This window comes from Lolium rigidum, chromosome 2 (assembly GCF_022539505.1).
Source record: "Lolium rigidum isolate FL_2022 chromosome 2, APGP_CSIRO_Lrig_0.1, whole genome shotgun sequence".
In the NCBI taxonomy this organism is placed as follows: Eukaryota; Viridiplantae; Streptophyta; class Magnoliopsida; order Poales; family Poaceae; genus Lolium; species Lolium rigidum.
The window spans coordinates 108,971,635-108,999,075 of record NC_061509.1 but is presented as its reverse complement, the minus strand read 5'-3'; the positions used below and the strand labels follow the sequence as shown (position 1 = coordinate 108,999,075).

At 41.4% G+C, this 27,441-nt stretch overlaps 1 protein-coding gene and 12 non-coding genes across 14 annotated transcripts in view; 1 reads left to right on the top strand and 12 right to left on the bottom strand.

Annotated features, from left to right (window-relative positions):
- Nucleotides 1–7,925: 7,925 nt before the first annotated feature.
- LOC124692217 (probable inactive dual specificity protein phosphatase-like At4g18593) overlaps nt 7,926–27,441 on the top strand; it is a 34,919-nt gene continuing 15,403 nt past the window's right edge. For both annotated transcript variants that reach the window (XR_006999411.1, XM_047225537.1), the window contains exons 1-2: nt 7,926–8,142; nt 8,236–8,395. The gene's annotated coding sequence lies outside the window, so the exon portion shown is untranslated. The remainder of the gene's footprint in view (nt 8,143–8,235; nt 8,396–27,441) is intronic.
- Nucleotides 9,907–9,978, bottom strand: TRNAQ-UUG. Its single transcript has one exon. It is a non-coding gene; the product is annotated as a tRNA-Gln (tRNA).
- Nucleotides 10,824–10,895, bottom strand: TRNAQ-UUG. Its single transcript has one exon. It is a non-coding gene; the product is annotated as a tRNA-Gln (tRNA).
- TRNAQ-UUG lies at nt 12,014–12,085 on the bottom strand. The gene has a single exon. It is a non-coding gene; the product is annotated as a tRNA-Gln (tRNA).
- On the bottom strand, nt 12,998–13,069 carry TRNAQ-UUG. Its single transcript has one exon. It is a non-coding gene; the product is annotated as a tRNA-Gln (tRNA).
- On the bottom strand, nt 14,200–14,271 carry TRNAQ-UUG. Its single transcript has one exon. It is a non-coding gene; the product is annotated as a tRNA-Gln (tRNA).
- Nucleotides 14,807–14,878, bottom strand: TRNAQ-UUG. Its single transcript has one exon. It is a non-coding gene; the product is annotated as a tRNA-Gln (tRNA).
- Nucleotides 15,690–15,761, bottom strand: TRNAQ-UUG. Its single transcript has one exon. It is a non-coding gene; the product is annotated as a tRNA-Gln (tRNA).
- On the bottom strand, nt 16,594–16,665 carry TRNAQ-UUG. The gene has a single exon. It is a non-coding gene; the product is annotated as a tRNA-Gln (tRNA).
- TRNAQ-UUG lies at nt 17,413–17,484 on the bottom strand. The gene has a single exon. It is a non-coding gene; the product is annotated as a tRNA-Gln (tRNA).
- TRNAQ-UUG lies at nt 18,288–18,359 on the bottom strand. The gene has a single exon. It is a non-coding gene; the product is annotated as a tRNA-Gln (tRNA).
- TRNAQ-UUG lies at nt 20,887–20,958 on the bottom strand. The gene has a single exon. It is a non-coding gene; the product is annotated as a tRNA-Gln (tRNA).
- TRNAQ-UUG lies at nt 21,678–21,749 on the bottom strand. The gene has a single exon. It is a non-coding gene; the product is annotated as a tRNA-Gln (tRNA).

Sequence of the window (27,441 nt, the reverse complement as noted above, 5' to 3'; positions counted from 1 at the left end):
TGGGTCATCACATGGACAACTTAAAAGATTGCCGGATCGCTTCATTGTATTGCTAGGTTTAATTACCATTCAATTTCTCCGGGTTCCGTAATATTTTTTCAAAGCCTTGCGAGTGATGTAATATTTAGTTAGTTTTTATAGTTCTTTCGCGCATTTTTTCTTTGGTGCTTGTCGTAAGTGAGGCTATCCGAGCGAAATCAATGCTGCGTAAATATTCTCAGTATCTAAATCACGAATTCCCATCCCTTAAACGGCCCAATTAAGCGAAATCACATACGTGCCGGCCCGCAAAATCCTAAAGCGCCTTTTACGCCGGCATATAAACAACAACTAAACGGGCTGGCCCACTTACTTATTGGGCCAGCCCACTTGATTAACTGTGGACCCCACACTTTTATTGGGCCGGCCCACTTGCTTTAAGGTGGACCCCACCCACTCCTGGGCCGGCCCACCAACTAGTTGGGCCAGCCCAATTGCTTTTGTGGTGGTCCCCACGTACTAAACGGGCCGGCCCTTTAAGACGAATGTGGGACCCACCTGTGTTTTTGGGCCGGCCCACTTGCTCTATGGTGGACCCCACATACTAAATGGGCCGGCCCTTTTACAGGAAAGTGGGACCCACCTGTGTTTTGGCCCGGCCCACTAGCGTGTTGGGCCGGCCCACTTGCTATACGGTGGACCCCACATACTAAATGGGTCGGCCCTTTAACCGGAAAGTGGGACCCACCAGCGTTTTGGCCGGCCCACTATCTTGTTGGGCCGGCCCACTTGCTATATGGTGGACCCCACATACTAAATGGGCGGCCCTTTAGCGGGAAGTGGGACCCACCGAGTTTTTTGGCCTGGTCCACTATCTTGTTGGGCCGGCCCACTCGCTCTATGGTGGACCCCACATGCTAAATGGGCCGACCTGTAACAGGAAAGTGGGACCCACTGTGTTTTTGGCCGGCCCACTATCTTGTTGGGCGGCCCACTTGCTATATGGTGGACCCCACATTCTAAATGGGTCGGCCTTTTAACGGAAAGTGGGACCCACATGCTAATTGGGTCGGCCCACTAACTTCTTGGGCCGGCCCGGTTGCTTTAATGTGGACCCCACTTTGTAAATGGGCCGGCCCGATAACAGGAAAGTGGGACCCACATGTCTTGTGGGCCGGCCCTTTTGCCCGTTGACCGGTCAAACGAGCGCATTCGGCCGGCCCACATGCTTAGTGGGCCGGCCCATTAAAGTTTTGACCGATCAACCTTAGAGGTTAGGCCCGGCCCACGTAACTAATGGACCAGCCCGGCTATATAGTTGACCAGGTCAAACTAAGTCGGCTGGCCCGGTCCGCAAACTTAATGGGCCGGCCGCTTAAGACGTGGTGAGGCCTCGTGTGGGCCTACCATCTACCACGGGGTTTCAGTAGGTTAACGCCGTTAGCTGCCGGTTAACGGCGTACGCCACGTGTCGGTTGCATGACGTCGGCGGTCAACGGGCTCCGGAAACACTTGGGCAACGGTCCGATTTTCACGTGGCGGAAGGGCGCCCAAGTGCGACGGACCGAAAAAATCGTCGTAGGACTTTGCCTGACGCAGTTTCCACAACAGAACCCATATCGTCGGGTTAGGCCCATAGGCGACGAAAAATACCCCTTAGCGGACGATTTTGAGACGTTGTCTATCAGAACTTTTCTTGTAGTGTAATCTTTAAGATGATGATCTGCATGTCCAAGATACTTACAAAAAACCTAAAAAGTCATAGTTACACATTGTTGTCATCATAGGTCAGACTTGTGTATGACTCAAACAGAAAATATAAAGCATGAGTTCATATTGGAAGGAAATACAAAATGAGTAAGTATATCAAAATTCCTAATTCCTCATGGGAGAAAGGAATGTCATATATCAAATTCCTTATTCAAACTATGCAAAGTATTCCATACCCTCAAATGATAAAAGGGCAGCAAGAAAAACTCTTAACACCAAACCTTATCAAAGGACGTCGATCATATGCAAAATTTCAATTGCGTCATGCACATTCATAGCTCCGATGGTGGCAAACAACAACCACAAATCTACTATACATAGAGGGGAATAGGTAAAATACCTTGGTTGATGACTAATTCCTATGGTGCTGCTGCCAGCCTGCCATACATGTGAAAGCCAATTTAGAAAGGCAATTTAAACATGATTGACCTACTTTTAAGTTGTGGCAGACATCTTTCAGCCTGGTGAATGAGATAAACATTCCATTCAAACGAATAACTCGGATGCAAAACTGATGTCTTCCATAGAAAGAAATATCTGATGCAAAACAACAGAACTATTAACACGGAGCAAAGTGCAAACCCAAACCGGGAACCTCTATTTGAATCAGACCTTAAGGTATATACTTTAAACAGAAAAAGAGTATACATATGCCAAGTAGAAAAAAATACGTTATCCTGAACCATGAGCAATTGTCCTTTCATGTAAATCTCGTATTGCGTTTTAAGATTAAAATATCTTATTACTGAAGTAATTAAATATTTGAAAGCTAATTACATACTGAAAAGTTTGTCCCAAAAACATGCATCTTAGTTCTTTACTGCCAAAATATTAACAATACCAATATTGTGCTTATACCCAAGGTTGATAGTCCAGAGAGTATATCTTAGTATAGGCCGATAAGTCTTTGCAATGTTCTATACAAGGTGATTTCAAAGGTTCTGGCAGCAAGATTAAAATTCCTGAAATTATTTCACCTACACAGAGTGCTTTTGTCCCTGGATGGATGATTACTGGTAATGTGTTGGTGGTTTTTGAGTGCTACCATGCGATAAAGAGGAAGAGGGAAGGAAATGGTACATGTGCGATCAAGTTGGATATGCATAAGGCTTATGATCGGGTTGAATGGAGATTTTTGAGGAAGATTCTATCCAGATTGGGCTTTGCCCAGGTTTGGATTGATTTGATTATGTCTTGTGTGGATTCTGTTAAATACCAAGTCCGTTTTAATGGGAAAGAGGCGGAACAATTTTGCCCAACAAGGGGATTTCGGCATGGTGATCCCCTGTCCCCTTACTTATTCCTTTTGTGTGCTGAAGGACTGTCTAGCCTGCTTCGGCATGAACAGGAGGCGGGTAATATTCTAGGGTTCAAGGTGTGTCGAGGGGCACCGGCGGTTTCTCATTTGCTGTTCGCTGACGACTCTCTTATTCTTATGAGAGCATATTTACAAAACGCCAGATGCCTCAGGAAAACGAAATCCAGTATTTTATTTAGTCCTTGTACACGGGTGGAGATCAGAGAAGAAGTGTGCACTGAGCTGGATATTATGACGGAAGCGATAACGGATAAATATTTGGGTCTACCCCCTCTGATTGGTATGGATAGAACTGACTGTTTTTACATCTTATTGACATAATATGTGCTCGGTTAGCACGGTACAAAGAGAGGTTACTATCCTATGGTGGGAAGGAGGTGCTGTTGAAAGCGGTGATTCAGGCGATCCCCGCATATGCCATGTCAGTCTTCAAGTTGCCCAAACAAGTAATTAAAGGGATACAAGATGCTATGTCCCGTTACTGGTGGGGAGATGATGATGAGAAGAAACATATGCACTGGTTCGCTTGGTGGAAAATGTGTGTTCCGAAGTCGAAAGGTGGAATGGGATTTTGAGACCTATATTGTTTCAACCTAGCTATGTTAGCTAAGCAGAGCTGGAGGCTCCTGTGTGAACCAGAATCACTATGTGCTCAGATTCTTAGAGCAAAATACTACCCTACAGGCAATATCCTTAATGCACAGCTGAAAAAGGGGTCTTCATATTCCTGGCAGAGTATCTGGGCCGGTTTACAAACCCTGAAGCGAGACCATATTTGAAGAGTTGGGGATGGTTCAAATATTAATATATGGTCCGATTGTTGGATACCGACTAATTGTTCCAAGAAGATTATCACTCCTCGAGGTAATACGGTCCTTACAAAAGTATCTGAACTCATTGATCCCGCTACAACATCATGGGATGAACCTTTGATCAGATCCATCTTCAAAAGCGTGGATGTGATGAGAATTCTAAGAATTCCACTTTCGGATGGAATGATGGATGATTTTGTTTCCTGGAATGCTACGAAGTCTGGCATATTTTCTGTTCGGTCTGCTTATCATTTGGAATGGGATCACCAACATGGAGAGAAGCTACGTAGAACTATGCAGCAGGGGTCGGCAAGTGTGAATCCAGTCCGAGCTAAGGTTTGGTCTCTCCGAATCCCAGCTAAGATGAAATTTTTTGCTTGGCGCTTTTTGCATGGGGCTATACCGTGTAAGGCAACTTTGGCTAATAGACATATAATTACCAGTAGTGTCTGCCCGGTTTGTTTGGTGCATTGTGAGGATACTCAACATCTGTTTTTTAAGTGTCCAAGGGTTGTGGAGATTTGGGAAAATCTGGGCATAACTAATGATGTTTTGGAGGCCTGTAATGAAGATAGAGAGGGTTCTGGAGATTTTGAGGCCATGCTAAGACAACCAGACAAGAATTCGCCTCAGATTCCAGAACTCGGATTGAAGGAGCTAATTACAATAGCTTGCTGGTACATTTGGTGGGAGAGAAGGAAAATAGCTCATGATGAAAAAGTTCAGAAGCCTGCCAGATCGGCGCAGGCAATAGCGGCTATTGCTCTTAATTACTAGCGCGCTTTGAAGAAGAATATAAGAGATCGACGCCTCGGGTGGGAGAAGCCAAAGGAAGACTATGTGAAACTAAACGTCGATGCAGCTTTCTCTCCGGACTCTTGTTCTAGTGCTACGGGGGTAGTGATTAGAGATGAGAAAGGGGTTTTTATAGCCGGTAGTAGCTGTGGTCTCGAATTTATAAGTGATGCTACTATAGTAGAGGCAAGGGCGGTCCGGGATGGTTTGATCTTGGCGGGCCAGGTTGGGTGTACCAAGATTGAGGTGGAGATTGATTGCTTAGAGGTGATTGATGCTATGATAGACAACGGCAATTCAGCGGTGGTGGCAGCAACGATCTTTGAGGAGTGTGCTTTTCTAGCTAGGGGCTTTGCTAAGGTGTGCTTTAGTTTTTGCCCGAGAGAGAATAACCATGTTGCTCATAGGTTAGCTGCTAATGCCAGTGGGTATCAATCTGTCGTTTGGATTGATGAACCACCTGATTGTATATGGGTTGAGTTAGCAAACGATGTAAACCTCTTCACGATGTAATTCTTTGTGTTGGTAAAGCAGCAAGTATCAGACGCACTCTTTACCTTCGAGGGTACCTAAGGGGGCTGGAAGGCTTTTAATAAGGCGGCTTGCTGGCTTAATATATATGAGGCGGCTGGAAGGCTTTTAATGAGGCGTCTTGCATGATTAATATATATGATTTCAAAAAAAAAAGATTAACAATCCAAAGTTTGGTAATTTCATCAAGCAGCATACGTTACCATGAACCATAAGGCAGTGTACTTCTCAATCATATAGATGTATAGAAAAAAATAAAATCATTTCATAATTTCATCAAGCACAATATTAAAAGAAAATCTATATATCATACACAAAATAGTACAATACCATATTTCTGGCCTACAAAAGATAAACGAAATTTTGGTGGGGATAAGAAGGGAGATTTCTGGCCTCCAAAAGATAAACAAAACTTTGGTGGGGATAAGAAGGAAGATGATCCATGACCTGGGGACGAAGATACCAAAATTATGAGCACATCAAAGGGAGGTACATAAGGAGGATGAAGATGTGAAGAGATTGAGGAAAGAGTAGAAGAAACATACCGTGATGCGGCCTCGCCCGTCCACAAATCCATCCACACCTCACACGGCCTTGTTTTTCCCGTCCTTGGTCACCGATAGAGTAACATCCCATGGTGGTCTTCACTGCTACTCCCGCCTTCTGGAAGAGGAGATGAGATGGCGGCCCCGTCGATCTAGGGTTAGGGAAGGCTGCAGGGGAGGGACGAGCTAGGGTAGAAATTACAAAGGATGGCAAAGAGGAAGAGTGCCAGGGAGGAGGAGGAAGCACGGAGGAGGAGGAGCCTACCTGCGGTGCCGCCGGGGTGTGCTGGACGTGGGTTGAGCCTCTCCTTCCGAGAGCTCTCTGTTCGGGAGGGGGAGAGGAGTAACGAGTGGGTGTGCGGCCGAGCGAGCAGGAACCCTAGGGTTTTCATCGGCGGTTTTGTTTGACAAATGAACGCCTCAGATCGACACGGAGCTCGTTTTCAGATCGGATGGCATGGAGTGGTCTTTTTCTCCCTACATATCGTGGAGCGCCCTTAGATAGGGCAAATGGGTACGCACTTGCTTGTTCTCAATAATACCCGAAAACAGCAGAATAAGTATCATCATCAGAGCCCTGTACTTCACACAAATATACATAAACATCTATCACATAACCAATATTTGGTTCTAAAAGTGTTAGCTTCCAATTTGAATATACGTGAAACATTGTTAGTGCCAAAAGTGGAGCTACGTTGTCCAAATCAAGTAACCATGTGCGTTTGAGTGGCTGGAAAGAAAGGTTAGATTCACATCGCTAGTACAAGATGGTCACCATTGAGGAAGACACGAGAATCCATGAGCCGTTTTTGGAAAATTGAAGTGGGGATTAGTCCGAGCCACATTGTCCTGTAGGAGTCACCGATCATCCACCACATGCTGTCCATGTTGCTGATTTTATCTTCTAGTAGTCCCTCAAACCAAAATCACTAAAGTATTCCCCGATCTCCCTCCTCTACGGCGTGAATCTTCAGCCGGCGCAAGCCGAGGGGTACCGCCGTACCGGTTTGAACTGTCGATGCATGTCTCCTTTCCATTCGTGCCGAGACAGGGAGGAGATAGGTAGGAGGGGACCCACATTAATAAAGTAGGTAGGAGGAGACCCAACAGTGCGTCCCAACATAAAGATAGACGTGGGAGACATGTGTAGGGAGGGTACCTATTCTAGGCGTCACCCGAGGCTCAGTGCCGTCGTGAGAACGAGAGGGAAAAATGTAGGGTTTTGTAATTCTTTTGGGAAGAGGTGAGAAGAAAGAGAGGTAGATGAGACGTGAAACATGATCATTACGCCAATTCAACATGGTATCACGTTACCATTGTTTCGGAGGTAACATTTCTTATGAAACGAGCGAAACAAGTCCTAGTTATTAATTTGAAAGATGTGATTGTTTTCCTATTTTAGTTTCATCGGGGGAGACGTAGGATAGAAGTTGAATATATTGAACGAGATCATAGGATCGTTCATACAATGCATGTATCTACAAAAGCGTAAAAATCAGGAAAAAGTTTACTAACATACACTATAATCAGTATATACAACACCAATAAGTTTTAGCTCATAACTCTATCTACATTTAGAGAAACAAATAAGACAAATTCTGTTGTGAATAGTGTCAACCTTGGGTGAATAGTATTTCACACTATTCACTCCCAAACTTATCTTTTTTGGATCTCTAAATGTAGATCGAATTTGAAGCAGCAAATTTTTGGTGTCGCATCTATAACACAGATGTGTGTTATCATTTTTTTTGAGAATATTTGAACATGTTTCTTGTGTAAAAAAAAAATTGATCTCATAGATCATATCTAAAGCGGGATCCTACCCAAGTTGTCCCCTTAGTTTCACCAGGGGTGGTGGGATGTGGGATAGAAGTTGAATATATTGGACGATCTAGATGCACCCAATGACAACCTCAAAGTGTGACAACTCGTATATAATACTCCGTGCTACTAGTATAGATACCTCCATTAAATACTCATAGATATATGCAATAAATCTTTACAAAAATTGGCTACCATTAATTGCTCTAGATAGGCAAATAAATCTTTGACCATAATTTGGCAGGCACCGTGACAGCCAACGGATATGCATAATAAACTTTTTTTTGTTTTCTCCATATTCCTTCCCGACGGTCTCTCTCCTCTCCCTCCTCCCGCTGCCGCCCCCTACCTTCTCCTCTGGTTCCCCATCTCGCTTTCGACGCCGCCTCCAACCCTAGCTCGCACAATGGCCTCCTCTTCTTCCCAGCCTTCACCATCCATATCATCTCCTCCTCACACGGAGGCAATCCTCGCGGTCTCCTCGCTCTGCCTCTTCAAAGGGCGCCGCGGGGTTCGAGGTCGCAGTGGCCAACGTATGGCCTGGAGCGTCGATCCCATCTCCGTCACGGTGGTAAATCTTCCTAGTATTGCCTGACTCGTTCTCTGTAGAATCATGCTTTTGAGGGTCTCATTTTATTATTCGGTATGATTTTTTGCTCTACAGGATTGATGCGCTGTGCGGGCAGACCGCGTTGTTGCCTGGATGCTTTACCGTGTTCACCCCTCTGACCGTGTTTAAGGCTGCAGATTTCGGAGAACGTGGTCAAGAAACATTCGTTGGAAAGGAGACGATTCTTTACTTGCTCCTGCTGCCACACTTATAGGTATTTTGGACTTCCCCCAGTCTTCTATATGATCTATCACAACTTGAGATATTCCCACTGTTCAAAATTTTCTCTTAGGAGGATTCCTTTGTTTCATTAGTAGTGTCTGGTTACAAGTGTTAGAACTTTGGGGGCAGTATAGTGTGTGTTATCATTATTGAGGTTTACCTGTGCACTAGCAGATAACAAGAGAACACATCAAAAGGTCGTGCAAAAATCTTAAATCCAAATCCGACCTGCTGCTTGATAAATCAAAAAGACAAAATAGACTGTGAGTAGTACTGAATCCATTATGCTGTTTGAACCTTATTCATTCTAGATCCTGTTTGCAAATCATTTAGTTCCCTAGTTTCCAAGCTGTTTGCCCTGCAGATGATTGTGTTTGCATGTGCTAATTTGGGTGCCCTCCAATGGTTCTATCTTAATCTGGTAGTTCATACCTCAACAGGCGATTTCTTCCATTTCTTTTGTTCATGTTCTTGCAATCTGCAGCGGTTCCCTTTTACCTTCATGGTGGGATTGTTCCTTGGCCATGTATGCTAAGCATAGAATAAGATTTGCGTGAAAGGCATGAAGCAAACTGAGCTAAATTATGTTTAACTGTTAACGTACATGGTGTGGAACACCACTCGTAATCCATTGCTTGAAAAGCATCTACCCATATATACCATTGATTTTTATTTGCATAGAATAACCATGAACGAAACAACTCTGTTCCATCATTAGGCTGCAAGTCTGCTGACCTTTTTTGATGTGGTGGGTAAGAATGCAAAAACTGTAGCCAGGTTTGTGGATACATGGCGTGAGAACAATTTTGGCACAGCACAATCTTTAAAGTCTAAACAAAATTAACGATGCTGGAAGAGAGGATTTGTTGCTTCCCTAACTTTCCTAGCCGTTCACTCAATTCTTGTTCTGATCTTGACAGCTTTGACTTGAGTTGCAGTTCACAGAATCTTACTGTGTTCATTTGTTTTTATTTTGATTAAAAAAAGTAGGTTCCAAAGGATTTCAAACCCAGGTTGCCAGATTCAAAGTCTGAAGTGCTAAACACTACGCTATGGAAACTAGCTGCTGTATGCGGCCCTTTGATGATGTTATTTATGACGTATTTTTTGGGTGTATAAAAGGCAAATAAAAATCGGTTGCATCCTTTTCTTTTGGAATTTGGGTCGATTTGCATCGTTTTGATTGCAACAAAATCGTGTTCTCTTTAGAGCATTCAAATACTCTTCTCTTGTCACCAAGATAGCTCATGGAAACACCTAGAGGGTCACTTCATTTATAATCATATTTTAGGTATACAATTATCAGTACTCTAGTATAAATTTTATGTTACCTTGGCAATTGCTCTATCTCTAAACGTAGCTTTGACAATTCATTGAGGGGATAACGTCTAAATAGGATTTCCGATATATTGGCATTGAAAATTCTCTTAAGTCCAACTACATTAGCAAAGTAAGAACACAAAAAGGTGGATGGCTGTACTTGTTGTATTATTAAAGAAATGTAGGTCCCACCGGGATTTGAACCCAGGTTGCCAGATTCAAAGTCTGGAGTGCTAACCACTACACTATGGAACCGGTTGTTGTATGTGGTCCCTTGATGATGTCATTTATAGCATACTTTCCCGGTTGTATAGAAGACAATTTTTTGTTTGTTTGTGCCCTTCTTCTTTGGAATTTGAGTGGGCTTGCATCATTTTGGTTGCAACTAAATTGTGTTCCATTTTGATCGTGCAACCAGATAACAAGAGAACACATCAAAAGCACATGCAAAAATAAAAATGACTAGACAGATTGCGAATAGTACCAAATCTATTATGCTGTTTGAACCTTCTTCGTTTTAGATCCTGGCTGCACAAGTGCACAACCTAATAATCATTCAGTTTCCTAGTTTCCAAGCTGTTTGCCCCAACCGAGCTAAATGTCTAGGTACCGTCGTGTATATGTCAGGTTTTATCATCGGGGTTTGTAGCAATTCCTGCAGACGACCGTGTTTGCATGTGCTAATTTGGGTGCCCGCTAATGGTTTTATCTTAATCTGGTAGCTCATACTCAACGGGCGATTGCTTCCATTTGTTCTGTTCATATTCTTGCAGTCTGCAGTGGTTCCTGTTTACCTTCAAATGTCGTTTTTTGTTTCGTTTGGTCATGTATGCTAAGCATAGAATAAAATTTTCACGAAAGGCATGAAGCAACCTGAGCTAAATTATGTTTAACTGTTAATGTCGATGTTGTCTTGGCAATTGCACTATCTCCAAACGTAACTTTGACAATTCATTGAGGGCATAACATCTACATAGGATTTCTGATATATGGTCTTAGACTAGTTTTGGCATTGAAAGTTCTCTTAAGTCCAACTACATTAGCAAAATAAGAACACAAAAGGTGGATTGTTGTGCTTGTTGTATTGTAAAAAAAAACGTAGGTCCCACCGGGATTCGAACCCAGGTTGCCAGATTCAAAGTCTGGAGTGCTAACCACTACACTATGGAACCGCTTGTTGTATCTATGTGGTCCCTTGATTATGTGATTTATAGCATACTTTCCAGGTTGTATAGAAGACAAAGAAAATTTGTTTGTGTCCTTATTCTTTTGGAATCTGAGTGGACTTGCATCATTTTGGTTGCAACTAAATTGTGTTTCATGTTGGTCGTGCAACTAGATAAGAAGAGAAAACATCAAAATCGTATGCAAAAATCTGAAATCCAAATCTAACCCGCTTTGTGAGTAGTACCAAATATATTATGCTGTTTGAACCTTCTTCATTCTAGATCCTCCTTGCGCAAATTAATAATCATTCAGTTTCCTAGTTTCCAGGCTGTTTGTCCCAACCGAGCTAAATGTCTAGGTACAAATGTCTAGGTACCACGTTTATATGTCAGATTTTTTCATCGCGGTTTGTAGCACTTTCTGCAGATGACCGTGTTTGCATGTGCTAATTTGGGTGCCCTCCAATTTTTTTTTTTAATCTTAATATGGTATGTCATACTTAACAGGCGATTGCTTCCATTTGTCCTGTTCATGTTCTTGCAGTCTGCAGTGGTTCCTCTTTACCTTCAAATGTCGTTTTTGTTCATTTGGCCATGTATGCTAAGCATAGAATAAGATTTACACGAAAGGCATCAAGCAACCTGAGCTAAATTATGTTTAACTGTTAAATTCCATGTTACCTTGGCAATTGCACTATCTCCAAATGTAACTTTGACAATTCATTTCTAATATAATGTTCTCGTAAGAGGGCATAACTTCTAGATAGGATTTCTGATATATGGTCTTAGACTAGTTTTGGCATTGAAAATTCTCTTAAGTCCAACTACATTTTAGCAATGTAAGAACACAAAACGGTGGATAGCTGTACTTGTTGTATTGTTAAATAAAATGTAAGTCCAACTACATTAACTGTTAACGTCCATGTTGCCTTGGCAAATTGCACTATCTCCAATTCATTTCTAATATAATGTTCTCTTAAGAGGGCATAATGTCTAGATAGGATTTCCGTTATATGGTCTTAGACTAGTTTTGGCATTGAAAGTTCTCTTCAGTCCAAGTACATTAGCAAAATAAGAACACAAAAAGGTGGATGGCTGTACTTGTTGTATTGTAAAAAAAAAGTAGGTCCCACCGGGATTCGAACCCAGGTTGCCAGATTCAAAGTCTGGAGTGCTAACCACTACACTATGGAACCGCTTGTCTTTTTTTCGACAACCTCTCTAAAACGCATTGTATGTGGTCCCTTGATGATGTCATTTATAGCATACTTTCCAGGTTGTATAGAAGACAAAGAAAATTTGTTTGTGTCCTTATTCTTTTGGAATTTTTGTGGACTTGCATCAATTTGGTTGCAACTAAATTGGGTTTCATTTTGATCGTGCAACTAGATAACAAGGGAACACATCAAAAGCTTAAGCGAAAATCTGAAATCCAAATCTAACCCGTTGCTTGATAAAGCAAAAAGACAAAGACAGATTGTGAGTAGTACCAAATCTATTATGCTGTTTGAACCTTCTTCATTCTAGATCCTGGCTGGTCTGTACAAGTGCACAACCTAATAATCATTCAGTTTCCTAGTTTCCAAGCTGTTTGTCCCAACTGAGCTAAATGTCTAGGTATCGTCGTTTATATGCCAGGTTTTATCATCGGGGTTTGTAGCACTTCCTGCAGATGATCGTGTTTGCATGTGCTAATTTGCGTGCCCGCTAATGGTTTTATCTTAATCTGGTAGCTCATACTCAACAGGCGATTGCTTCCATTTGTTCTGTTCATGTTCTTCAGTCTGCAGTGGTTCCTGTTTACCTTCAAATGTCGTTTATGTTCATTTGGTCATGTATGCTAAGCATAGAATAAAATTTGCACGCAAGGCATGAAGCAACCTGAGCTAAATTATGTTTAACTGTTAACGTCCATGTTGTCTTGGCAATTGCACTATATCCAAACGTAACTTTGACAATTCATTGAGGGCATACCGTCTAAATAGGATTTCCGATATATGGTCTTAGACTAGTTTTGGCATTGAAAGTTCTCTTAAGTCCAACTACATTAGCATAGTAAGAACACAAAAGGTGGATGGCTGTACTTGTTGTATTATTAAAAAAAATGTAGGTCCCATCGGGATTCGAACCCAGGTTGCCAGATTCAAAGTCTGGAGTGCTAACCACTACACTATGGAACCGGTTGTTGAATGCGGTCCCTTGATGATGTCATTTATAGCTTACTTTCCCGGTTGTATAGAAGACAAAGAAAATTTGTTTGTGTCCTTATTCTATTGGAATTTGAGTGGACTTGCATCATTTTGGTTGCAACAAAATTGTGTTTCATGTTGATCGTGCAACTAGATATAACAAGATAAAACATCAAAAGCGTATGCAAATATCTGAAATCCAAATCTAACCCGCTACTTGATAAATCAATAAGACAACAAAGATTGTGAGTAGTACCAAATATATTATGCTGTTTGAACCTTCTTCATACTAGATCCTGCTTGCGCAGATTAATAATCATTCACTTTCCTAGTTTCCAAGCTGTTTGTCCCAACTGAGCTAAATGTCTAGGTACAGCACTTATATGTCAGATTTTATCATCGGGGTTTGTAGCACTTGCTGCAGATGACCGCGTTTGCATGTGCTAATTTGGTTGCCCTCCAATTTTTTTAAATCTTAATATGGTAGCTTATACTCAACAGGTGATTTCTTCCATTTGTTCTATTCATGTTCTTGCAGTCTGCAGTGGTTCCTCTTTACCTTGAAATGTCGTTTTTGTTCATTTGGCCATGTATGCTAAGCATAGAATAAGATTTGCACGAAAGGCAACCTGAGCTAAATTTTGTTTAACTGTTAACATCCATGTTGCCTTGGCAATTGCACTATCTCCAAATGTAACTTTGACAATTCATTTCTAATATAAAGTTCTCGTAAGAGGGCATAACTTCTAGATAGGATTTCCGATATATGGTCTTAGACTAGTTTTGGCATTGAAAATTCTCTGAAGTCCAACTACATTAGCAAAGTAAGAACACAAAGCGGTGGATGGCTGTACTTGTTGTATTGTTAAAAAAAATGTAAGTCCAACTACATTAACTGTTAACGTCCATGTCGCCTTGGCAATTGCACTATCTCCAAACGTAACTTTTGCAATTCATCTCTAATATAATGTTCTCTTAAGAGAACATAACGTCAGATAGGATTTCCTTTATATGGTCTTAGACTAGTTTTAGCATTGAAAGTTCTCTTAAGTCCAAGTACATTAGCAAAATAAGAACACAAACAGGTGGATGGCTGTACTTGTTGTATTGTAAAAAAAAGTAGGTCCCACCGGGATTTGAACCCAGGTTGCCAGATTCAAAGTCTGGAGTGCTAACAACTACACTATGTAACCGGTTGTTGTATCTATGTGGTCCCTTGATGATGTCATTTATAGCATACTTTCCAGGTTGTATAGAAGACAAAGAAAATTTGTTTGTGTCCTTATTCTTTTGGAATTTTTGTGGACTTGCATCATGTTGGTTGCAACTTAATTGTGTATCATTTTGATCGTGCAATTAGATATATGGTCTTAGAATAGTTTTGGCATTGAAAGTTCTCTTAAGTCCAATTATATTAACAAAGTAAGAACACAAAAAGGTGGATGGCTGTACTTGCTGTATTGTTAAAAAAAATGTAAGTCCAACTACATTAACTTTTAATGTTCATGTTGCCTTGCCAATTGCACTATCTCCAGTCTTAACTTTGACAATTCATTTCTAATATAATGTTCTCTTAAGAGGGCCATAACGTCTACATAGGATTTCCGATATATGGTCTTACTCTTACACTAGTTTTGGCCTTGAAAGTTCTCTTAAGTCCAACTACATTAGCAAAATAAGAACACAAAAGGTGGATAGCTGTGCTTGTTGTATTGTAAAAAAAAGCGTAGGTCCCACCGGGATTCGAACCCAGGTTGCCAGATTCAAAGTCTGGAGTGCTAACCACTACACTATGGAACCGCTTGTTGTATGTGGTCCCTTGATGATGTCATTTATAGCATACTTTCCAGGTTGTATAGAAGACAGAAAATTTGTTTGTGCCCTTATTCTTTTGGAATTTTTGTGGACTTGCATCAATTTGGATGCAACTAAATTGGGTTTCATTTTGATCGTGCAACTAGATAACATGGGAACACATCAAAAGCTTAAGCAAAAATCTGAAATCCAAATCTAACCAGCTGCTTGATTAATCAAAAAGACAAGACAGATTGTGAGTAGTACCAAATCTATTATCCTGTTTGTACCTTCTTCATTCTAGATCCTGGTTCTGACTTCGTCTACACAAATTAATAATCATTCAGTTTCCAAGCTGTTTGTCCCAACCGAGCTAAATTTCTAGGTACCGTTGTTTATATGACAGATTTTATCATTGGGATTTGTAGCACTTGCTGCAGTTGATCGTCTTTGCATGTGCTAATTTGGGTGCCCTCCAATGGTTTTATCTTAATCTGGTAGCTCATACTCAACAGGCGATTGCTTCCATTTGTTCTGTTCATGTTCTTGCAGTCTGCAGTGGTTCCTGTTACCTTCAGATGTCGGTTTTGTTCATTTGGCCATTTAAGCTAAGCATAGAATAAGATTTTCACGAAAGGCGTGAAGCACACTGAGCTAAACTATTTTAAATGCTAATGTACATGGTATGGAACATCTAGATAGGGTTTTTGATATATGGTCTTAGACTAGTTTTGGCATCGGAAGTTCTCTCAAGTCCAACTACATTATCAAAGTAAGAACATAAAAAGGTGGATGGCTGTACTTGTCAAAAAAAGCTAGGTCCCACCGGGATTCGAACCCAGGTTGCCAGATTCAAAGTCTGGAGTGATAACCACTACACCATGGAACCGGATCTTGTATATGGTCCTTTGATGATGCCATTTATGATATGATCTATAGGCACATAAAAGGGCATGAAAAATAAACACTTTTTGCTTGTATCTGTTTGTTTTCTATGGGCACAGTTGCATTATTTGATTCAATAAAGTCGTCTCCTTTTTGAGCTTGCAGATAGTTGGCATCTAGTTAAATTATGGGAATAGCCAAAAGATCACTTTAGTTAAAGTGTTATTTTGGTATATCATTAGTATGGCTTGATGTATGGATGTGTGTTGTCTTGGGAATTCCACGCTTTTAAGAAACTTGTAGTGAAATGGCGTCCTAAGAATGGATATGGTCTTAGGCCAATTTGGCGCTGAATATTTACTTATGTCTGACAGAAATTAGTAACGCATGAGCGTAAAATGACTTTGAAAATTCATTTCTAATAGTATATTTCTCGTAGGAGGCCATGACGTCTAGATAGGATTTCCGATATATGGTCTTAGACTGGTTTTGGCATTGAAAGTTCTCTTAAGTCCAATTATATTAGCAAAGTAAGAACACAAAAAGGTGGATGGCTGTAATTGCTGTATTGTTAAAAAAAATGTAAGTCCAACTACATTAACTGTTAATGTTCATGCTGCCTTGCCAATTGCACTATCTCCAGTCTTAACTTTGACAATTCATTTCTAATATAATTTTCTCTTAAGAGGGCCATAACGTCTACATAGGATTTCCGATATATGGTCTTACTCTTACACTAGTTTTGGCCTTGAAAGTTCTCTTAAGTCCAACTACATTAGCAAAATAAGAACACAAAAGGTGGATGGCTGTGCTTGTTGTATTGTAAAAAAAAGCGTAGGTCCCACCGGGATTCGAACCCAGGTTGCCAGATTCAAAGTCTGGAGTGCTAACCACTACACTATGGAACCGGTTGTTGTATGTGGTCCCTTGATGATGTCATTTATAGCATATTGTCACAGTTGTATAGAAGACCAAGAAAATTTGTTTGTATCCTATCTTTTAGAATTTGGGTGGACTTGCATCATTTTGGTTGCATCTAAATTGTGTTTCATTTTGATCTTGCATATACTCTCACTCGTACTTTCTTCTATGATGCAAATACCCAAAAGGCCCCCGTCATATATAGCCATATATATGGTATACAACTAGTAGTACAGTACCACAATATAAATTTATTTCGCGCTGGCCATTGCACGATGTCCAACATTAACTTTGACCATTCATTTTCTATGTTAATGTGTGTATCAGTATTTGGGATTTCAGATATATGGTCTTAGACTAGTTTTGGCATTGAAAATTCTCTCAACTACATTAGTAAAGTACGAACACAAAAAGGTGGATGGCTGTATTTGTTGTATTGCGAAAAAAGATGTAAGTCCAACTGTATTTGTTGTATTGCGAAAAAAGATGTAAGTCCAACTACGTTAACTGTTAACGTCCATGTTGCCTTGGCTATTGCACTATCTCCAAACGCAACTTTTACAATTCATTTCTAATATAATGTTCTCCTAAGAGGGCATAACGTCTATATAGGATTTCTGATATATGGTCTTAGAGTAGTTTTTGCATTGAAAGTTCTCTAAGTCCAATTACATTAGCAAAGTAAGAACACAAAAAGGTGGATGGCTGTACTTGTTGTATTGTTAAAAAATTGTAGGTCCCACCGGGATTTGAACCCAGGTTGCCAGATTCAAAGTCTGGAGTGCTAACCACTACACTATGGAACCGGTTGTTATATGTGGTCCCTTTATGATGTCATTTATAGCATACTTTCCAGGTTGTATAGAAGACAAATAAAAGTTATTCGTGTCCTTATTCTTTTGCAATTTTTGTGGGCTTGCATCATTTTGGTTGCAACTAAATTGTGTTTCATTTTGATCGTGCAACTAGATAACAAGAGAACACATCAAAAGCCTATGCAAAAATCTGAAATCCAAATCTAACCCGCTGCTTGATAAATCAAAAAGTCAAGACATATTGTTCATTTGGCGATGTATGCTAAGCACATAGAATAAGATTTACACGAAAGTCATGAAGCAACCAGAGCTAAATTATGTTTAACTACTAACGTCCATGTTGCCTTGGCAATTGCACTAAAATGTAACTTTGACAATTCATTTCTAATATTATGTTCTCGTAAGAGGGCATGACTTCTAGATAGGATTTCCGATATATGGTCTTAGACTTTGGCATTGAAAGTTCTCTTAAGTCCAATTATATTAGCAAAGTAAGAACACAAAAAGGTGGATGGCTGTACTTGCTGTATTGTAAAAAAAAAAAGTAAGTCCAACTACATTAACTGTTAATGTTCATGTTGCCTTGGCAATTGCACTATCTCCAGTCGTAACTTTGACAATTCATTTCTAATATAATGTTCTCTTAAGAGGGCCATAACGTCTAGATAGGATTTCCGATATATGGTGTTACATTAGTTTTGGCATTGAAAGTTCTCTTAAGTCCAACTACATTAGCAAAATAAGAACATAAAAGGTGGATGGCTGTGCTTGTTGTATTGTAAGAAAAAAAACGTAGGTCCCACCGGGATTCGAACCCAGGTTGCCAGATTCAAAGTCTGGAGTGCTAACCACTACACTATGGAACCGGTTGTTGTATCTATGTGGTCCCTTGATAATGTCATTTATAGCATACTTTCCAGGTTGTATAGAAGACAAAGAAAATTTGTTTGTGTCCTTATTCTTTTGGAATTTTTGTGGTCTTGCATCATGTTGGTTGCAACTTAATTGTGTATCATTTTGATCGTGCAATTAGAAATCATACCTGCACTCTCTTTTTCCTTAGTGCCAAAACATAATTCAATCAAAAGGTCCCTTCCCCTGGTCGTCCCCCGCGGCGGCCTAAGGGGAGAAACCCTATCCCTCAACCTCCCGCTCCCCTCCCTCCCCTGCCGCTGCCAGCGTACGCCGCCGGGCAAAGCCTGCTCGGTGCCGGCAGCGGCGGGCCTTCCTTACCCGGCGCGTGGTGGGCCGTGCGGCGCGGCGCTTCTCCATGGCGGCGGTGCATCTCGGCGGAGATCGGCGGGGCCCGGCGCGGCGGCGGCTGGCGAGCTGCGTCAGGGGCGTCCTCTCGCACATGGAGGCGGCAGTGGTCGAGGCAGCTGCGCGTGGCTTGGCCAGGATGCTCGTGGTTGTGGTTGTGCATGGCGGCTGGGCTCGATCTGGGCGGGCCTGTGCGGGCCGCGGCTTCGGGTCGTGGTGATGGCGCGAGGAGCTCTGCCTCCGGCATGCTGCGTGGGTGCGGCTGCAGTGGTGGTTGGCCGGCAAGGGTGGCTTCCTCTCACGAGCTCTTGCTGGCCGCCGGTGAGGCCGGTGGTGGCCTGCACTCCTCTTCTGCGACGGTGAGGCCGGTGTGGCTTCTTGCCTTTCTGGTGGCGGTCCAAGCCGTCGTCTGCATCTCCGTCCATCTTCTCCAGTTCGCTGGTCTGGCGGCATCGGGGGGATGGTGAAGGACCAGGGTGAAAGCCCTGCCCGGTGTCTTCTGGTGCGGACGCCGCTTCCTTCTTGAAGGCGTGGTCTTTGGTCCCAACCGTGCTTTTTCTCTCCTCTAGTGCCAGGGGAAACCCTATGTCCAGTCCATCGGGCAAGGCGGTGGCGGCGCCACAGCGTCGTTCTCTTCTTGAAGACGTGGTCAAGGCTACTTGGGGAGAGGACGATGTGGTAATTGGAGGCTGGGCAATGTGATGTGCTGCCGGTGTTGGCTGCTGGCCACGGCGTGGGGCTCCGAGGTGCTATGAACGACGTGGTGGATGCAACCTAGTCAACTGCTTCTCCATGTCCGAAGGATCCTGCCTTCTCCTCGCCGACTCTTCTAGGCTCATGAGGGGAGGTACGTTGGTCCGGGCTGCCTTGGAGTCGTGATTGTGCTACGGTGGTGTCTCGCTTGGTTCGTGACGCGGTTCGGTGGCTCCGTCCTCCATCTCCTCGCTTCTTTTGGTAGGATGTTGGGGGCGAGTCGTTCTCATCGGGTTGTTTGTAGATGGCGTGTTGTAAGCCGCTTGGCTATGTATCGTCTTGGGTGTGTGTGGGGTTGTTGCCTTTTGGCATTGTATCGGCCGTCGGCCTCTTCTTCTATGTGATTGATACATCTTCCAGGACGTATTCTCGAAAAAAAAGAAGATCGTGCAATTAGATAACAAAAGAACACATCAAAAGCTTATGCAAAAATCTGAAATCCAAATCTAACCTGCTGCTTGATAAATCAAAAAGACAAGACAGATAGTACCAAATCTATTATGCTGTTTGTGCCTTCTTCATTCTAGATCCTGGTTCCGACTTTGTCTACACAAATTAATAACCATTGAGTTTCCTAGTTTCCAAGCTGTTTGCCCCAACCGAGCTTAATTTCTTAGCACCGTCGTTTATGTCAGGTTTTATCATCGGGATTTGTAGCTCTTCCTGCAGATGATCATGTTTGCATATGCTAATTTGGTGCCCTTCAGTGGTTTTATCTTAATCTGGTAGCTCATACTCAACAGGCGATTGCTTCCATTTGTTCTGTTTATGTTCTTGCAGTCTGCAGTGGTTCCTGTTTACCTTCAAATGTTGGTTTTGTTCATTTGGCCATGTATGCTAAGCATAGAATAAGATTTTCACGAAAGGCATGATGCAACCAGAGCTAAATTATGTTTAACTACTAACGTCCATGTTGCCTTGGCAATTGCACTATGTCCAAACGTAACTTTGAAAATTCATTTCTAATATTATATTTCTCGTAGGAGGGCATGACGTCTAGATAGGATTTCCGATATATGGTCTTAGACTAGTTTTGGCATTGAAAGTTCTCTTAAGTCCAATTATATTAACAAAGTAAGAACACAAAAAGGTGGATGGCTGTACTTGCTGTATTGTTAAAAAAAATGTAAGTCCAACTACATTAACTTTTAATGTTCATGTTGCCTTGCCAATTGCACTATCTCCAGTCTTAACTTTGACAATTCATTTCTAATATAATGTTCTCTTAAGAGGGCCATAACGTCTACATAGGATTTCCGATATATGGTCTTACTCTTACACTAGTTTTGGCCTTTAAAGTTCTCTTAAGTCCAACTACATTAGCAAAATAAGAACACAAAAGGTGGATGGCTGTGCTTGTTGTATTGTAAAAAAAAGCGTAGGTCCCACCGGGATTTGAACCCAGGTTGCCAGATTCAAAGTCTGGAGTGCTAACCACTACACTATGGAACCGGTTGTTGTATCTATGTGGTCCCTTGATGATGTCATTTATAGCATACTTTCCAGGTTGTATAGAAGACAAAGAAAATTTGTTTGTGTCCTTATTCTTTTGGAATTTTTGTGGACTTGCATCATGTTGGTTGCAACTTAATTGTGTATCATTTTGATCGTGCAATTAGATAACAAGAGAACACATCAAAAGCTTATGCAAAAATCTGAAATCCAAATCTAACCCGCTGCTTGATAAATCAAAAAGACAAGACAGATTGTGAGTAGTACCGAATCTATTATGCTGTTTGTACCTTCTTCATTCTAGATCGTGGTTCCGACTTTGTCTACACAAATTAATAACCATTGAGTTTCCTAGTTTCCAAGCTGTTTGCCCCAACCGAGCTAAATTTCTTGGCACCGTCGTTTATGTCAGGTTTTATCATCGGGATTTGTAGCTCTTCCTGCAGATGATCATGTTTGCATGTGCTAATTTGGTGCCCTTCAGTGGTTTTATCTTAATCTGGTAGCTCATACTCAACAGGTGATTGCTTCCATTTGTTTTGTTTATGTTCTTGCAGTCTGAAGTGGTTCCTGTTTACCTTCAAATGTTGGTTTTGTTCATTTTTGGCCATGTATGCTAAGCATAGAATAAGATTTTCACGAAAGGCATGAAGCAACCTGAGCTAAATCTCCTTTACATTATGCATTTCATGGATATATGTATTGTCAAAAAGAAAAGTAGGTCCCACCGGGATTCGAACCCAGGTTGCCAGATTCAAAGTCTGGAGTGATAACCACTACACCAGGGAACCACTTGTTGTATATTCCCTTTTATGTCATTTATGACATTTTCTTATGCGTATAAAAGTAAGGAAAGTCTGTTAAGTTTTCGTTTTGGAATTACTGCGATGTGAGAACCGGAACTTAACTTTCCGACCCTCCTGTGTTACTCGTCAATCCCAAGATCAATGTTGACGACACAGCGAAATGTATATCATTACAGACGTACAAAAAAAAAATGATTACAAAGTTTGAATAGCCACATAGTGTGATATTCATTACAATCAGAAAGCACAGCGGATAAATAAAACGCGAAGTGACTCCATCTCAGCCACGGGCGATTGATGTAGTCCACGAGGCCTCACTCTTCAATGTCGTCGTAGTTGTTGTAGTCTTCCTTGTCTTTGTAGTACTGCGAATATCAACAAAAGTTTTGCCATGAGTACATTTCGTACTCAACATGCCCCCTCGATGCAAGACCTAATATATCTACATGAGGCTTCAAAGGAAGGCTGTAGGTTCTTTTGCATAAAAGCTAATTTTATTTGCAATATATTTGATAAAAGCAGTTTTAGACGAAAACATCTTTTATAATGAGTGTAATATTTCTCATCAATGTGGTTGTCCTAGACAACTCATGTATCTCATAGGATTCAGATTCTAAGGGAAAGAGAAGGAAAGGAGAGAGAGAGGCAAAGAGGGAAATAGCAAGACAGGTTCTGTATGTCAAGAAAGATTCATGTGTCGTCCATGACCGTGGACACGGCTATTCGAATAGTTTTAACTCGCGAGAGGTTGTACACTTTGCCCACACGACACAACCCCGTCTTGTTGCCCACCGGTGGCCTCCGGTTTAGTACACACGATTTGGTGTACGGCAGAGGGATTGTGACAAGGTCTTTTAGCTAGATCCCCCAAAGATGTGACATGCCCACCGGGTCCGGCGCACGGTGCCGAGAGTATGTCCCCAAACCGGTCCCCCCATCCGTGCCGAAGGTTCTCCCGTAGGCGGCAACCTCATCTGCGGTACGGCGACATCAACACCTAAGGCTGACTAACTTACTTAACCGGGCCGGTGCCCATATAGCATGTGGTTGTACGGTTGTCACAATCTTCAAATCCAAGACTTATTAGGACCCTTAAGCGGCACGAACGACGAATTGCTCCCTCCAACTTGTGAAGGGCAGCCAATCGCTCCTTCAACATTTGATTCAGCTGTCGCCCGCGCCATGTTTAGATGGTAAGTTTCACCCATAGTAGAAGAGAGAGAGAGAGTAGAGGAAGCAACAACGGCTAATCATCCTAGCTCAACGAGCTCAACACTTTCAAAAGGGTATGTTTGACCCGAAGGTCGATCAATTCCTCCAAAGAGGCAATAGTCCTAATGATTATTTAGCATGCTAAGCATCTCTACTCTATCAGGATAATTATATAATCTCTACTCAGGGTATCAAGTAAAAGGCGACAAGCAGATCAAGGTTGGTGTGTCAATCGACACGCTAGCTACTGGAATAAAATAGCATATATATTTGTAAAATATAAAATAGAATGCAGTTTGTAAAACTGGGATAAAATATGATGAGAGAGCATGCCTTTGTTGATGAGTCCTTCTTCTTTCTCAATAACCTGCTTATGTCCACGTTCAACCTCGCCACTCCCTACTCGTCATAACGATAGCAAATAGCAACAAAATAAATACCAAAACAATAATCACCAAAAGCGAATGAAATACAAATAAGAGCGAAGGGGTGGGTAGGTGTAGAATCGGATGAGATAACTTGGATGGAATTGAGAAAGTGAGTTGTGTAACTCGAATAAGAATCAAATAGCATGGGTCTGATGCTAAGATAGATTATCGGGATAGAGATCTACGATAAGATGTAAACGGATGCTTGTTATAACTAGGTAACTACATATCGATGATCTAAGGGTTATTGTATAGTTGGTAACCGCGACATTACATAGTGAACCCACACTACACAATATTACATAACTAGACAACTAGCAAACTTGTAAGTAAGACATACAAATAAACCATACCATACTAGTATGCTATAATCAACCAATACCTATCATACATACTAGTGATATAAACAATAGCGATGATTCTCTAACATGCTATCACAAACATATAAGAAAGACAAAACCTCGAATAAACATACATCATAAAACAACAAGAAATACAAGCTAAAGCTAATACTATGATTTGCATCACGCTAGTGAATCATAGATGTACACCACAATACAGAGAGCAACACAAATATAAAATACTACTAACATGAAACACAAACTAGCCAAAGCATTATACGGTCTACCATGCAATGTAACAAACATCTCATAACTTAACATGAATATATGAGACGACAAATAAATCTATATATAGTTAAACAAGAGCAAGACATGTTATTATCTATTCGACAAGTACATGAAGATACTTCAATATATAGTATGCAATACTATCACAAAATAAGTTATCATCTATGTATGTAACACACATGATCGATCAATGGAGTATCACATGAACAACTTATATAACTATAATATAGACCAAGCATGATCATGCACACTACTATAATAATAAGCTACTAAAATAAATAGAATCAAGCATCTCATATGACACACGATACACAAGATACCATGGTAGCTAAGCATGAATGATAAACTAGTTAAACAACGCATATATAATGACACGGAAAGCTAACTACCTATAGTAATATTACACCAAACAAGTGTATGGATGAGCTACTATTTAAACAAGAAAATCAAGCAATGGCATCGTCTTATATGTAAATCTGGGCTACTAAACAAGTAATTAAATATTATATGCTCACATAATATAAAAAAAAAACTAACAAGAACAATTCATGTCACGAATATAATAGTATCTAATTCTATAAAATAATAAGCATAGATCAAAATATAGAAACACTAGAGAGGTTAATCATGCATAACTAACAACAAGTAACCAGACATATACATCAAAGTACCTAGCATAGTGAGCAATCATTTTGCAAATATGAACAGAGATATATATATAGCCAAAGAAACTAACATGCTACTGGATCCAAGCAAACATAACGAAATAACCTCCTAGGAAATGAACCAAAATCTAGTATTAATAAAAATACTACTTTAACAACAACAACAACGAAATTTCTATTTACACAAAACAAATCTGAAAACAATTATAGAGAATATTAAACATCACTAAGATCAAATACAAAATTACTAAATTTATGTGACAAGTTCTGTAGTCATGCAAATAATTTCAAAACATCTAAACGCAAGGTAAAATGTATCTAGTACACATGTTGTGGAAAGTCTACCAAACTCTACGAGATGAGCTAACTCCTATATACACACGGTACAACCAATGTTCAGCAAAAATATGCATGCATATATATTGAGCAGATTTGAAGATAGAACGAATTTGGCCATACCTAAATATATACTTAATTTTCTACCCATCAACTATGAAATGTGACCGCATCTGCTAGGTTTCTAAGATCATTTGGCACGTATTCTATGTTGGGCTTGTGTGGATTCGACTTGTGCAAGGTGCTAGAACGCTGATGCCATCGGATGGCATTCGGTTCACCGGCGACTCAACAAACCGTAAAACTACGGCTGGAAACCATGTCTAGGAGGTAGGCATATCTATTTCTACCGTTTGTGTGCAAGGGTTTGCCAAGGAGCTCACCGAGCGCGGCGCAGTTTGTGATAGAAGTCGGTGGCCGGAGTCGAGGGCGTTGCCGTGGGTGTCGTCGGTGGTCAGCAGCTCGGCCTTCTGGTTCCGTGAATGAACTCCCCTTCCTTCCGTGATCCTCCTGGCGCAGCAGCTCCGCTCGTGGTGGTCGGAATCGTCGGGAACGCGAACGGCGTCCGCGGCGTTCTCGCGAGATTGAAGTGATGGGTAAGCCTATGGTCCAGTTGGTGGCGTGGGATGAAGGTGCAAAGCGTGGGCGTCGATCTGAGGCTGTATATGAGGAGAACGGTGCACTAATAGACATGGTTAAAGGGAAATTGAAAACGATTAAGGCGGCAGTTTCTAAAGTTTAAGACAGTCGTTTTGCTTGCCTGCAGAGAGACGAAGCCCGTCGCTTGGCCTGCCGAGAGGGAATGCCTCGCTAGGCTAGTACGGACGTTCTACACTTCGGAATTCTAACCGTTCGTGTGCGCGTGTGAATCGATCGATCGAGTAGGAGGGCAGCGTTTCGTTTCGTGTTGTTGTCGTATCGCTTCTCGTGTGCGAGTCGAACAGAAGCGGCGTCCATCGGCCGGGCCTAAGTGGGCTTCCTCCGCTACGCTTTGGTGCATGCGATCTTGCTACGTTGATGCTAGAAATAAAGCCTTGGGCTGCTACCTTGGACGGCAATAGGAAAAGAAAGAAAGATGAACAAGAGGAAAGAGATTGCGTGTGTCTGCTTGTAGAAGTAGGCTAGCCGATAGCAAGGGGAAAAATCATTGAAAGAAGGACATGATTGTGTACGCCTAGAAGAGAAAAGGAATGTGCAAGGTGAGAGAGACACGAGTCAATGCACGGAGAAAGAAAATAGAGCCAGCCAATATAGAATAGGACATAGTCACATAGAAATAAGTGAGAAGTGCACATCGTGCTAGCGCAATCAGGTATGGCATACATGGATGGGTACGTGGGCCATTGGCAAATCCAAGAGATTTTAATAAAGAACCAAATAAGAAAAGATTTGTCAACTAAAAGCAAATCCAAATAAAGTGCTAAGAAAGGTTAACCTTGTCTCATATTAAATTACTTTCAGAGAAATAATTTTAACAACTCAAACTAAAATATTTATTTTATTTGACCACGTTGCAACATCCTTAGTTTTAGAAAAAAAAATTCAGTCCGCAAAAATCAGGATGTTACAATTCTACCCCCCTTAAAAGGAATCTCGACCCCGAGATTCGGTCTAAGAGAAAAGATTTGGCAACTCTTAACATAGGCATGTTCGCGTTTCCATGTCGTGTCCTCCTCGATGTGTTGGCTCCATTTGACTTTGCAGATATTGGTCACATTCCTTCTGGTTGTCCTTAACCACCCATTTGACGGCATACTCTTTGCATTAGGGGCGGTGTGTGACTCTAACTTCAGAGTAGACTCTATGTTACGGTCTGGTGGCAAACCCGGTAACTCCTCAAAAAGAAACACCTAGTTATGAAATAATAATCTAATATCTATGAAAACCATCTCCTTCAAGTTGTTCATCAAGAAATCTACTGTTGTTTGGGGTGCCTATTTGGGTTTGCAGTCCATAGTGGGGCTTGATCGAAAAAATAAATCTAGACAAGCCAAAATAATTTTATTTTATGGAGAATACAATAGGGGATAGTGGAACTGGACAAAACCGATTATGTGATGTTGTTAATAACCGTGGAACAGGGCAGACTAAGATAAGTGTGTTTCTACTAAACTATGCCACTGTCCACCATGGTCCTGTCACTTTCCAAGTGTTAATACCATGCACTTCATCCTCCACAAAACTCTCTTCAGAAATTGGTCCACGGCCATGTTAACATCTTTGTCACCCTCTTTCACGGCCACAAACTCAGTTGGCAGTGATGATATATATCACCGTTTGGAGCTAGGATAGATAAGGGGGAAATAAACTAACCCGAAACAAATTTGCATGTATAAAACAAATCAAAACCAAAGAAAATCCAAAATAAATCTTCTGTAAAATCTCACACACAAAAGGTTCAAGATAG